The sequence below is a fragment of the Eriocheir sinensis genome, unplaced genomic scaffold, assembly GCF_024679095.1.
Source record: "Eriocheir sinensis breed Jianghai 21 unplaced genomic scaffold, ASM2467909v1 Scaffold1387, whole genome shotgun sequence".
Classification (NCBI taxonomy): Eukaryota; Metazoa; Arthropoda; class Malacostraca; order Decapoda; family Varunidae; genus Eriocheir; species Eriocheir sinensis.
The window spans coordinates 53530-64657 of NW_026110725.1; the positions used below are offsets into that span (position 1 = coordinate 53530).

Here is an 11128-nt window from a genome sequence, read left to right on the forward strand (position 1 = left end):
AGAGGTGGTTGGTGTTTATTTTGGTGAGTGAGTTTTGTTTTGTCTTTGAGCCGCCTCCTGTGATGCCAATAAATGAATAAATAATTAACAGTGCATATCCTTAACCCAACAAGAGGACACTCGACTTATACATGACAATTCCTAGGCCGGTATTCTCAGACGCTTCTGTCTCTCATTCCAACTTTTTTCACAGGGGTCAAAGGAGATCAGTCGGATTCTCATGCGGTTTTTTTTTAGGTCCATAGTACAGATAGGAGGTCAGACTACCACCAGGGTCATTAAACTACCCCTGGCAATACCCACAACGCCTACAAAAGCTGTGTGTGTGTGTGTGTGTGTGTGTGTGTGTGTGTGTGTGTGTGTGTGTGTGTGAGAGAGAGAGAGAGAGAGAGAGAGAGAGAGAGAGAGAGAGAGAGAGAGAGAAATAAAAAAAAAAATCATAGATGGAGAGCAAGGATGAAAGAAAGGGAGAAATATAATGAAACAGAGAAGAGAAAAATAAAGAGACAGACGACTTAAGAGAAGTGGGCCCCGATGCGAATGTTAGGAAACTCTAGCGGGCCGTCCTCGTGGGCGTCAGCACTCTCACTGGTGGTTTCTCTCCGCAGGTGTGTGGGTGCAATGTATACCTGAATGATGTTAATTGGTGAACAGATTCCTACCAAGTAAAATCAATCAATCAATCAATCAAAGAAGGAAAATGTAATAAAAAAGAAAAAATGGAATGAGAAAGAAAAGGGAAACGGATGCTGCGTCGCAAGCCGTCGCGAGGATTCCTTTGGATGCTTGTGCGCGTTTCCCAGGCCCGTCGGTCTTCCATCCCTGAACCGATAAACGCGGTGACCGGCGCCTTCACAGTAATTATGATTAATTTTATAATCCAGTCTGGTAGTTTTAAGAAGCGAGTTCTTGCATCCTCGCCTCGGCGGCGGTGTGGAGCGCCAGCGAGCCCAAGGTCTCCCTGGCGAGCATGGCAGGACTGGAGGGCTCCAGGCAGGGCTCCTCGGCGTCCCTCGGGGCCCCGACGGAGGTGACGGAGATCTTCCGGCTACAAACCCGGGCAGGTGGAGCTCGTTAGCCGTGGTAGGCAATCTGCCTAGGAGAGCAAACTCTATACAAACCCGGGCAGGTGAGGCTCGTTAGCCGTGGGAGGCAATTCACCTAGGAGAGCAAACTCTATACAAACCCGGGCAGGTGAGGCTCGTTAGCCGTGGGAGGCAATTCATCTAGGAGAGCAAACTCTATACAAACCCGGGCAGGTGGAGGTCGTTAGCCGTGGGAGGCAATTCACCTAGGAGAGCAAACTCCGAACAAACCCGGGTAGGTGGAGGTCGTTAGCCGTGGGAGGCAATTCACCTAGGAGAGCAAACTCTAAACAAACCCGGGCAGGTGGAGGTCGTTAGCCGTGGGAGGCAATTCACCTAGGAGAGCAAACTCTAAACAAACCCGGGCAGGTGGAGGTCGTTAGCTGTGGGAGGTAATTCACCTAGGAGAGCAAACTCTAAACAAACCCGGGCAGGTGAGGTTCGTTAGCCGTGGTAGGCAGTTCACCTAGGAGAGCAAACTCCGAACAACAAACCCGGGCAGGTGGAGCTCGTTAGCGTGAGCAGTTCACCTAGGAGAGCAAACTCCGAGCAAAAAACCCGGGCAGGTGGAGCTCGTTAGACGTGGTAGGCAATCTGCCTAGGAGAGCAAACTTCGAACAATAAACCCGGCCAGGTGGAGGTCGTCAGCCGTGGTAGGCAATCTGCCTAGGAGAGCAAACTCCGAACAATAAACCCGGCCAGGTGGAGGTCGTCAGCCGTGGTAGGCAATCTGCCTAGGAGAGCATACTCCGAACAATAAACCCGGGCAGGTGGAGGTCGTCAGCCGTGGTAGGCAATCTGCCTAGGAGAGCAAACTCCGAACAATAAACCCGGCCAGGTGGAGGTCGTCAGCCGTGGTAGGCAATCTGCCTAAGAGAGCAAACTCCGAACAATAAACCCGGCCAGGTGGAGGTCGTCAGCCGTGGTAGGCAATCTGCCTAGGAGAGCAAACTCCGAACAATAAACCCGGCCAGGTGGAGGTCGTCAGCCGTGGTAGGCAATCTGCCTAGGAGAGCAAACTCTAAACAAACCCGGGCTTGTGGTGCTCGTTATACTGTCGTAGACAATCCACGCGATGGGAACACCAAAGAAAAGGAAAATAAAAAGGAACACCAGAAAAATGGAAAATACAGAAACGAAACGTCAAGAAAAGAAACAAAAACATCATCCACCTTTAGGCCCTAACATCGCCAAAATTATGGATGGGTCTCTTCTGGGGAGAAAGCGGCTCATCCAGACCAAAGAACATCAACAAAAGGATGATATGAATAAATTAAATCAAAAAATATAAAGAAAAACACGTCAAGGAAAGAAAAATATAACAAACATCATCCACCTTCCGGCCCTGACTAACATCACCAAAATTATGGGTGGGTCTCTTCTGGGGAGAAAGCGGCTCACCCAGACCAAAGAACATCAACAAGGGATGATATAGAAAAGAACACCAGAAAAAATGGAAAAAGAACAGAAAAAACATCGAAAAAGAAAAGCAACAGAAATAAATGAAGATCAAGAAAAGAGAAATACAAAGAAACATCATCCACCTTTCGGTCCCAAACAACATCACCAAAATTATGGATGGGTCTCTTCTGGGAGGAAAGCGGCTCATCCAGACCAAGGAACATCAACAAAAGGTTGATAGGAAAAATAACAACAAAAAGCATCAATAAGAAGTAAAAGAAAAAGAACAGGAAAACATCGAAAAAGAAAACTAAAGCAATAAAAAGAACGAAAAACACGACATCAAGAAAATGAAATAAAACAAACATCATCCACCTTTCGGCCCTAAGAACATCTCCAAAATTATGGGTGGGTCTCTTCTGGGAGGAAAGCGGCTCACCCAGACCAACGAACATCAACAAAAGGATGATAGGAAAAAAGAACATCAAAAAAGAAAACCAACACCGGGAAAACACAAAGGAAAAAAGAAAGAAAAAGAAAACAAATAGAAAAAAAGAAAAGAAAGAAAAGGAAAAAGAAACAACAAAATAACAACAAAAAAAAAATAATAATATAAATAAATAAATAAATAAATACAGAATATAGTAAAATTAACTAACTGACTCTAGCTGCTTAACTAACTATCAAACTATATATTTAAGTAACCTACCTAACTGACGGTAATACAGCTGTTTGACTACCCATTAACAAACAAACAAACAAACCACTTAACGATCTAACATGGATAGTGAGGTAAGGTGGGATTAGACTTACAGGAGCTGCCTTGTATAAACCAACCGGCCTCTTGCAGACTCCTGACGTTCTTATGTTCTTTTACGTTTAATAATATGGCCCTTAAACCCCATTCACACCTGTACTAATACCTGACTGGTTGGGTGACTCTTCTACCTCTGCCTGCCTCCCCTCCTGCTACTGTCTCCGCTATCAGCACACAATCTACGCTCCATAAAACCCACACCTAACCTAACTTAACCTTCCTGTATATCCCCTTCACACCTGTGCTAATACCTGGCTGGATGGGTGACTCCTTCTACCTCTGCCTGCCTCCCCTAATGTTACTCCCTCCGCTATAAGCACAAATCTTCCCTCTCCCATAAAACCCACACCTAACCTATCCTAACCTTCCTGTAAACTCCCTTCACACCCGTACTAATACCTGGCTGGTTGGGTGACTTTTTCTACATCTGCCTGCCTCTTCCTGTTACTGTCTCCGTTATCAGCACACAATCTTCCCTCAACCATAAAACCCACTCCTAACCTAACCTAACCTTCCTAACCTAAGCTTACTGTATACCCCTTCATACCTGTGCTAATACATGACTGGCTCACTTCCCTACATTCAACCACTAACACCTCACCCCCCCACACACACACGCATAAAAATATTAAACCCTCATTTAAAACAATCTATCAAACACTCACAAGAAAAAACACCAGGACGCAACACTGTATAAGGCAAAGATGATGGTGGGAAGAGGGGTAAAGGGGGGGTGGGAGGTCGCACGATAACCTACGCATTACCCCGGCGCGCTCCTCCGTCCCCTTGGCTCGTGACTCCGCGCAGGTAACAGCAGACCCCCTCAGCCGGCGACACAGGACCGATTGTGACACGCAGGTTACCTCAGTTTACCTTTCCCAGGCATACCCATTTCACTGACCCACGCGTGAGGAGGAGGAGGAGGAGGATAAAAGAGCAAGGGAAAAAGACGACGAGGTAGAGGTCAAGAAAGGGGAGCTAGCGAGAGGGAGAAAAAGAGGAGGAGGAGGAGGAGGAGAAACCCAACGTGGCGGGTAAGGTAATGTAGGCTGCGGGGTCAACTAAGCTCTGCACCATTATGCCCTATTTTCAGGAGTAAAAAAAGTCCTTGAAATGGATTTTCAAAGCGTTTCCATGACTGTTGAAGGTTTGTAGAAAAGATATATGAAGAGATAGTGATGTTTCATAAAGTAGATTATAAGATACTGGCACGGACATGAAACGAATCTTTACCCCGAAATGTTTAAGAATATGGCTCCTTATGGTCTTACGAGTATAGAGGTTTTGCAGTGACGTCACGAAATAGCGTCGTCTGCACCTTGTGCGTCGTCTGCAGACCCGCTGGTGGTCACCTACCCAGCAGAGTGAGCAGACGGACCACGTGTGCCCCCTCCCTAAGTCACTACCCGCGGGCAAATGGCAGGAACTTTAGCATCATTTGTGTTAAGTGTTAAGATCGCTTGGGAATGCTGCGAAGCTAAGATACATCGAACAAATCAGTGCTTTTGGAGGAGGAAAATGGTAGACTGGCTGTCTAGCTGGCTGGCTGACTGCCTGGGTGGTCGGTTGACTGGCTGTCCCTCTGCCTGGCCGATCTCCTGTTGCTGACCAGTGATGCCCAGGTAGGCAGCACAGGCAGTCAAACAGGAGAGGGCAAGTGACGACAGGTGAGGGCAGGTGACGGCAAGTCACCTTACACTACGCACTCTTGGTCACTTCCCTGCGTACACTTATATACTCCACCCAGCACTGAGCTCTGTCCCTCTGTGCACTTTGCCTCCACTGAGTTTCCTTTCCTATTTTCTTCCCCTGCTTGAGCGCCGCCATGCGTGTTTACCTCCGCCAGCTTGTTTACCTCCGCCAGCTCATGTAAATCCCGTTCAAGAGTAATCCCCCGCCACACAATAAGCTAGGGGACCCGGGACAACACCTACATGAGTGATAGCTCATGTAATAATCTGATAAGTTTTGCCTGTAATATATCTTTGACAAAATGAGCACTACAGAGTCGAGGTGAAGCAGACGGCCGCCAGTTCTCCCTCCTCATAGCTGTTATCCACTTCCCCCACTGTCATGATTTTATTATTCAAGAAATAGGCTGTGGAAAAAAAACGCGGGAATCCCCGCCATTTTGATTGAGAGAGCGGGAAGATGCATCACTAGAAGTCGGGAGCAGAGCGATATTTCAAATCATATTCGTTATTACTGCCATAGCTGAGCTATGTGTGGGATGCATGACCCACTATTATTTAGTGCATGTGTTAGGTTATTAATAAATAATAATCCATAGCCGTAGGGCGTTTAGCATAAGTGTTATGCAGAAAAAACGAGATGTCAGTGTGGCGAGACCTGACATCTTCTCCGCGGCCGGGGCGCTGAGCCTTGTGGGTCTTGCCGCTCCCCGCAGCATTCTTCCACCCAGACTCCAACGCAACTAGACGTCCCTCTACTTGTTACTTGTTACTTGTGTTTCTTATTTATCTGGTCCCACTTCCGCCGAGGCGCTCTGCAAGACCCACATATTTTAATTCATTAAATTTTCAATAATGATAACAGCTTATATGCCATGTTAATTGTCAATGTTTTCATGTCATAGCAGTCAGAGAACAGAAAAGTTTTTAGTTCTTTCTTAAATTTGGAGAGATCCCCTGTTCTTCTAATGTCAGGAGGGAGCTTATTGTACAGACTTGGGGCGGCAAAACTGAAAGCGCGCAATCCAACATTTGAAGAGTACCGCGGTTCATGAAGTGTGATTCCAGTAGTGGCTCGGCGAGTGTTAATGCCTTTACCTGGCTGTATTTCGTGTAATAATTCTCTTAAATACGGTGGACGGCCAGTAATCAAAGCTTAGTGTGTCTAAACACATAACTTAAATACTATCCTTGCTTTTATTGGCAACCAGTGGAGCTCTATCAGAACAGGAGTAATTCTCTCTCGTGGTGGAATTCCTTTGATTAATCTCGCTGCTCTATTTAAGACCATCTTTAATTTCCTTAATTGGAGCTTTGGCAGGTTATAGTAGATTGAGTTGCAATTATCCACTCTTGATATAATACAGTTAATCACCAATTTCTTGATAGAATCTTCATCCAGGTATTTCATGATAAAAGCAATATTTGTAAGGTGATATCCGGCAATCCTTACGACATTATTTATCTGACATTTCAGTGTCAAATTGTAATCCAACAACACTCCCAAGTCACGAACACTTTCAACAACATGAATTTTATTACCACTTATAGTCATGTTACCGTCACCAAAATAACGTAGAGTGCCCTTCTTCCCCACAAGCATGAATTCAGTCTTATCATCGTTTAACTTCAATTGCTTATAATCCATCCAATCCTTGACTGAATTAATAACACTATTGATCTTAGCACTTGTATTTTCAATATCAGTGATGGAAAAGTAGAACTAGGTGTCATCAGCAAACACCTTGAATCCTACATCATGTTGTTGTAGTATCCTGAATAAACTAATTGTGTATATACAAAATAAAATAGGTCCCAGCACACTTCCTTGTGGAACTCCTCTTGTCAGAGCTTCATATGAAGAAAAACAATTTCCAATTTGCACACAATAATTTCTGGTTTGTAAATAACTCTCAAGATACTTTAACGCATCGTCTACCACTCCAATCTCCTTAAATCTTTTACAAGCAATTCATGAACAACCGTATCAAATGCTGCACTAAGATCTAGAAGAACCAATATAGCACATTTACCCCCATCCATCATTTCTAGTAAATCATTAACAACAGAACAAATAGTAGCCTCAGTAGAAAATATTGGCCTATATGCAGACTGACTATCAGGCAAGACATGGACCTTTTCCAAGTGTTCCATCAACTCTCAATAATTGCATACTCTAATAACTTAGACAAAAAAGGCAAATTTGATACTGGTCTATAAGACCTTACATTTTGATAATCAAGTTTTCCCTTTAAGACTGGTTTTATAACAGCTCGCTTTTCAGAATCCGGAAATTTACTTGAAGAAATACTAGTACTGACAATTTTTAGCACCATATCCATGAAACTAGGAAAATTATCTGCATCCATGATATCTAGTACAGGCAATGGGTCACTGGCACAATATGTTTTCTTAGCTTTCTTGAAAAGTCGAACAAGATCATCCTTCCTAATGATTTGAAAACACTGCAATCTACAATCCACCTCAACATCAGCAACAGGCATAAAAGGTGTGTACACAAACTCCGATACAATATTCATAATCTTACTCTTGAAAAAATTACAAAAGTTATCCGCTAAATCTTTATCACAGAAACCATCGGGAAGCTTTCTTCTCAAAGTAGTACCAGTAAGACTATTGAAAAGTTGATTTAATTTGTTCAGATCCTGCCTCAAGAATTTTAGTATGATAATAGTTTATTTTACTCCTACTTATCAAGTCATTATAGCGATTTCTCACATTTTTATAATCCTCTCAGGCCACAACAGATCCCTCATTTCTCCATTTACGTTCCTTGCGTCGTTTCTCTCTTTTCAGTGTCAGAATTTCACTATTAAACCAGGGAGATCTATCCTTGACAGTAATGACCTTCTCTAGGACCGGACACACATTGCTATACTGTGTCTTAATCACCTGATTATAAATGTCAGTAAGACAATTCACACAATTTGATTTAAATAACAAATCATTGTGAACACACTCTCCAGTCATATCATCATAAAAATTCTGACCAATTTCACTGATAAATGTAGCAGCAGAGAAACCCACCTTATTCCTAAAATAAATTTTCTTAGTTACCTTACATATTGGCAATAGTAATTTAAATGTTATGAGCCTGTGAACTGGGGAAATAGTAAATTCATGTTCAACATCCACCCTACCTATGAGATTGTTTACATCATCACTAATGACTAAGTCCAACACATGGCCAGTTGATGAAGTTATTATGCTCACCTTGTTTGACAACTGATAAGATTCAAGAAGCTCACAGAAAGAAACTGTGTTATGGTTTTCATGACCATCCATCTATATATTGAAGTCACCAACAATAAAAACTTTAAAAGAAACCATATCAATTGAGTCCAACAATGCACTACATTCATCAAAGAAGAGATTAACACTTGACCAAGGTGGCCTATAAATAACAAGGTATGCTACCCATTGGTTTTGATGCTTAAAATTAACCTCACTCACTCACTCGTGTCAACACCCTCAGGTGAGAAAAAATATTCGACAAGAAAATGCCTACACCACCCCCTCGTCTGCCCTCTCTGGGGCTATGAAAGAAAGTGTGAGTAGCAGGTGTCATCTCAGTAATTCTACTTGTGTCATGCTCATTCAACCAAGTCTCAGAAGTAGCTAAAATGTCAAGTGATTGCTCATTTAACATTTCCCTAATTTGAATAGTCTTGTTACCCACAGATTGAATATTAACAAAAGCACAATTTAAATATTCAATAGTAGACCTAGACCACAATTCAAATATTCAATAGTAGACCTAGACCACAATTTAAATATTCAATAGTAGAAGTCACCATCCTTCCGTGTCACGTGTCCATCGTGGTGGTTTACCTGCCTTTGTAGTATCCACAAGTCAGGGTGACTGTGTACTGCAGGGCGAGGGAAGCATTTGGAATGTCAAGAGGCGGCGTGTTGCAGAGAGGAACGAGAGAGGACTGAAGGAAGACTCCAAGACTCCAGACCACGAGGTAGACCAGGTGTGGTTTCAGCTTCGCCCATCTCCAGCTAAGTACATATTTTGCTAAGGATGTTTTAAGATAGTTAGCTAGGTAGCTGTGTGCCTGGAATTGACTTATTCCTTATTTTCCAGCGAGTTTCTTTGTTGCTGTAAATAAACTTAGGAGCAGGTTCATCTGGCCTTTGTTTGTCCTATGGGTGTGTGACTGGTCATAAATAATAAAGACGACAAGGGGCTGTGAGTCTGAGAACTCAATTTTCAGATATTTTATTTTATATTTTTTTGCTGAGAATTTTTTCGAGATCTCAAGAAGTCCAGACCTTTCAAGAACCCCACACCCGCTGCTCTGGATTCGCTGGAAATGTATAAAATGACACAGCATCTCTCCTGTGTCGGTTAGAACATCCAACCGCACAGCATACGTATCCCATGACGAACACAGAGTACTTGTGCTGCAAGTTCTGCAGCCGCCACCAAGGTTTGCTTTGATAACTGACCACCAAGATGGCCGTGCAGGCCCGCGCGACTCCCGCACCCCCACTAATGATGTCAGCTGCAAAACCTCTATTGCATTCACTAAGTCTTCCCGATCGTTCTTAGGGGCTGAACAAGGAAGCAGAGGCGAGGTGATTTAGTTCGGTTCAAGGTGAGGCTGCAGGTTCTTAAGAGGCTTACGGGATGGTGCAGAAAGTCATGGAAGGACCGTCTTTCAGGTTTAGGATCTAAAGGTTATTCACATCATTCTGTAACTCAGCAAATCCTCGTCTCTGTGTGTGTGTGTGTGTGTGTGTGTGTGTGTGTGTGTGTGTGTGTGTGTGTGTGTGTGTGTGTGTGTGTGTGTGTGCGGGGTGGATGTGTGTGTGTGTCTGTAGGGGGGGTACGTGCGTGTATGTGGGGGGGATACGTGTGATTGTGTGTGTGTGTGTGTGTGTGTGTGTGTGTGTGTGTGTGTGTGTGTGTGGAGCGGGGTGGATGTGTGTGTGTGTGTCTGTAGGGGGGGTACGTGCGTGTATGTGGGGGGGATACGTGTGTTTGTGTGGGTGTGTGGGTGGGGGGGTATGTGTGTGTGGGAGGGGGGTACGTGTGTGTGGGGAGGGGTACGCGTGTTTGTGTGTGTGTGTGGGGGGGGTACGTGTGTGTGTGGGGGGATACGCGTGTTTGTGTGTGTGTGTGGGGGGGTACTCGTGTTTGTGTGTGTGTGGGGGGGGGTACGTGTGTGTGGGGGGAGTACGCGTGTTTGTGTGTAGGGGGGGGGGGGGGTACGTGTGTGTGTGTGGGGGGGTACGCGTGTTTGTGTGTGCGTGTGTGTGTGTGTGTGTGTGTGTGTGTGTGTGTGTGTGTGTGTGTGTGTGTGTGTGTGTGTGTGTGTGTGTGTGTGTGTGTGTGTGTGTGTCTAAGCCATCTATCTATATCTATCTATCTGCACATTACGTCGATATCTGAATCTTTTTATCTATCTTTCCATCAACCTATTATTCTATGTATTTTTATCAGTCTATGAGATGGAAGAGGCAGGAATTGGTTGTTTTATGTGGGTGTCATCACTAAAAAATATCCAAGCTTATGACGATTAACAAATGTACAAATTGCAAATATTAACCTCGCCCTGATCCTCTTGTTTCCATCACATACAGAAGAAGAGCTAAGTTATTAAGCAATAGAAACTCCACAAGTAAACGCAAGAAAGTGTAAATACTGACCTCTTCCTGATGCTCCAATTTCTTACATGTACAGAGAAATCTTAGGTCGGCACTGTCAGACCCCTCCACACCTCACATCAACGATTTCCTAAGGCCAAAAAGGAGACAAATCAGGTTCTAATGAGTGTTTTTAGGGTTCTTGGTACAGAGGAAGGGCCAAACTACCACCAGGGTTTTTAAGCTACCCAAGGAAATGCCCAAAACTCTTAGGAAAACCGTGTCAAATATGTGTGCTTGGGCGCCGATATGTTTAAGAGTATGTCCCTAAGTTATTAAGCAAGACAGTTCGCGCGAGTGACGGTTCAGTAACTCCTGCTACTCTTCCTTTTCCATCCGCCTCTTCAGCCCACGTGCCGCGCCGCTAAAGCCTCTGAGCCACGGTTGTTACACGCGTAAAACTCAGCGTGGTCAAAGCGGACACCTACTGTTTGATATCTATTCTCTGTTTCTGTCAG

At 44.3% G+C, this 11128-nt stretch overlaps 1 long non-coding RNA gene across 4 annotated transcripts; it reads left to right on the forward strand.

Annotated features, from left to right (window-relative positions):
- Window positions 1–667: 667 nt before the first annotated feature.
- Window positions 668–2869, forward strand: LOC126989952 (uncharacterized). Of its 4 annotated transcripts, none has more exons than XR_007743907.1 (3): window positions 698–1194; window positions 1260–1787; window positions 1992–2869. It is a non-coding gene; the product is annotated as an uncharacterized LOC126989952 (long non-coding RNA). The 4 variants fall into 4 exon arrangements; XR_007743908.1 differs by having other exon boundaries at window positions 703–1194; window positions 1325–1787; XR_007743906.1 differs by adding an exon at window positions 1856–1923 and having other exon boundaries at window positions 719–1787.
- The last annotated feature ends 8259 nt before the right edge of the window (window positions 2870–11128 follow it).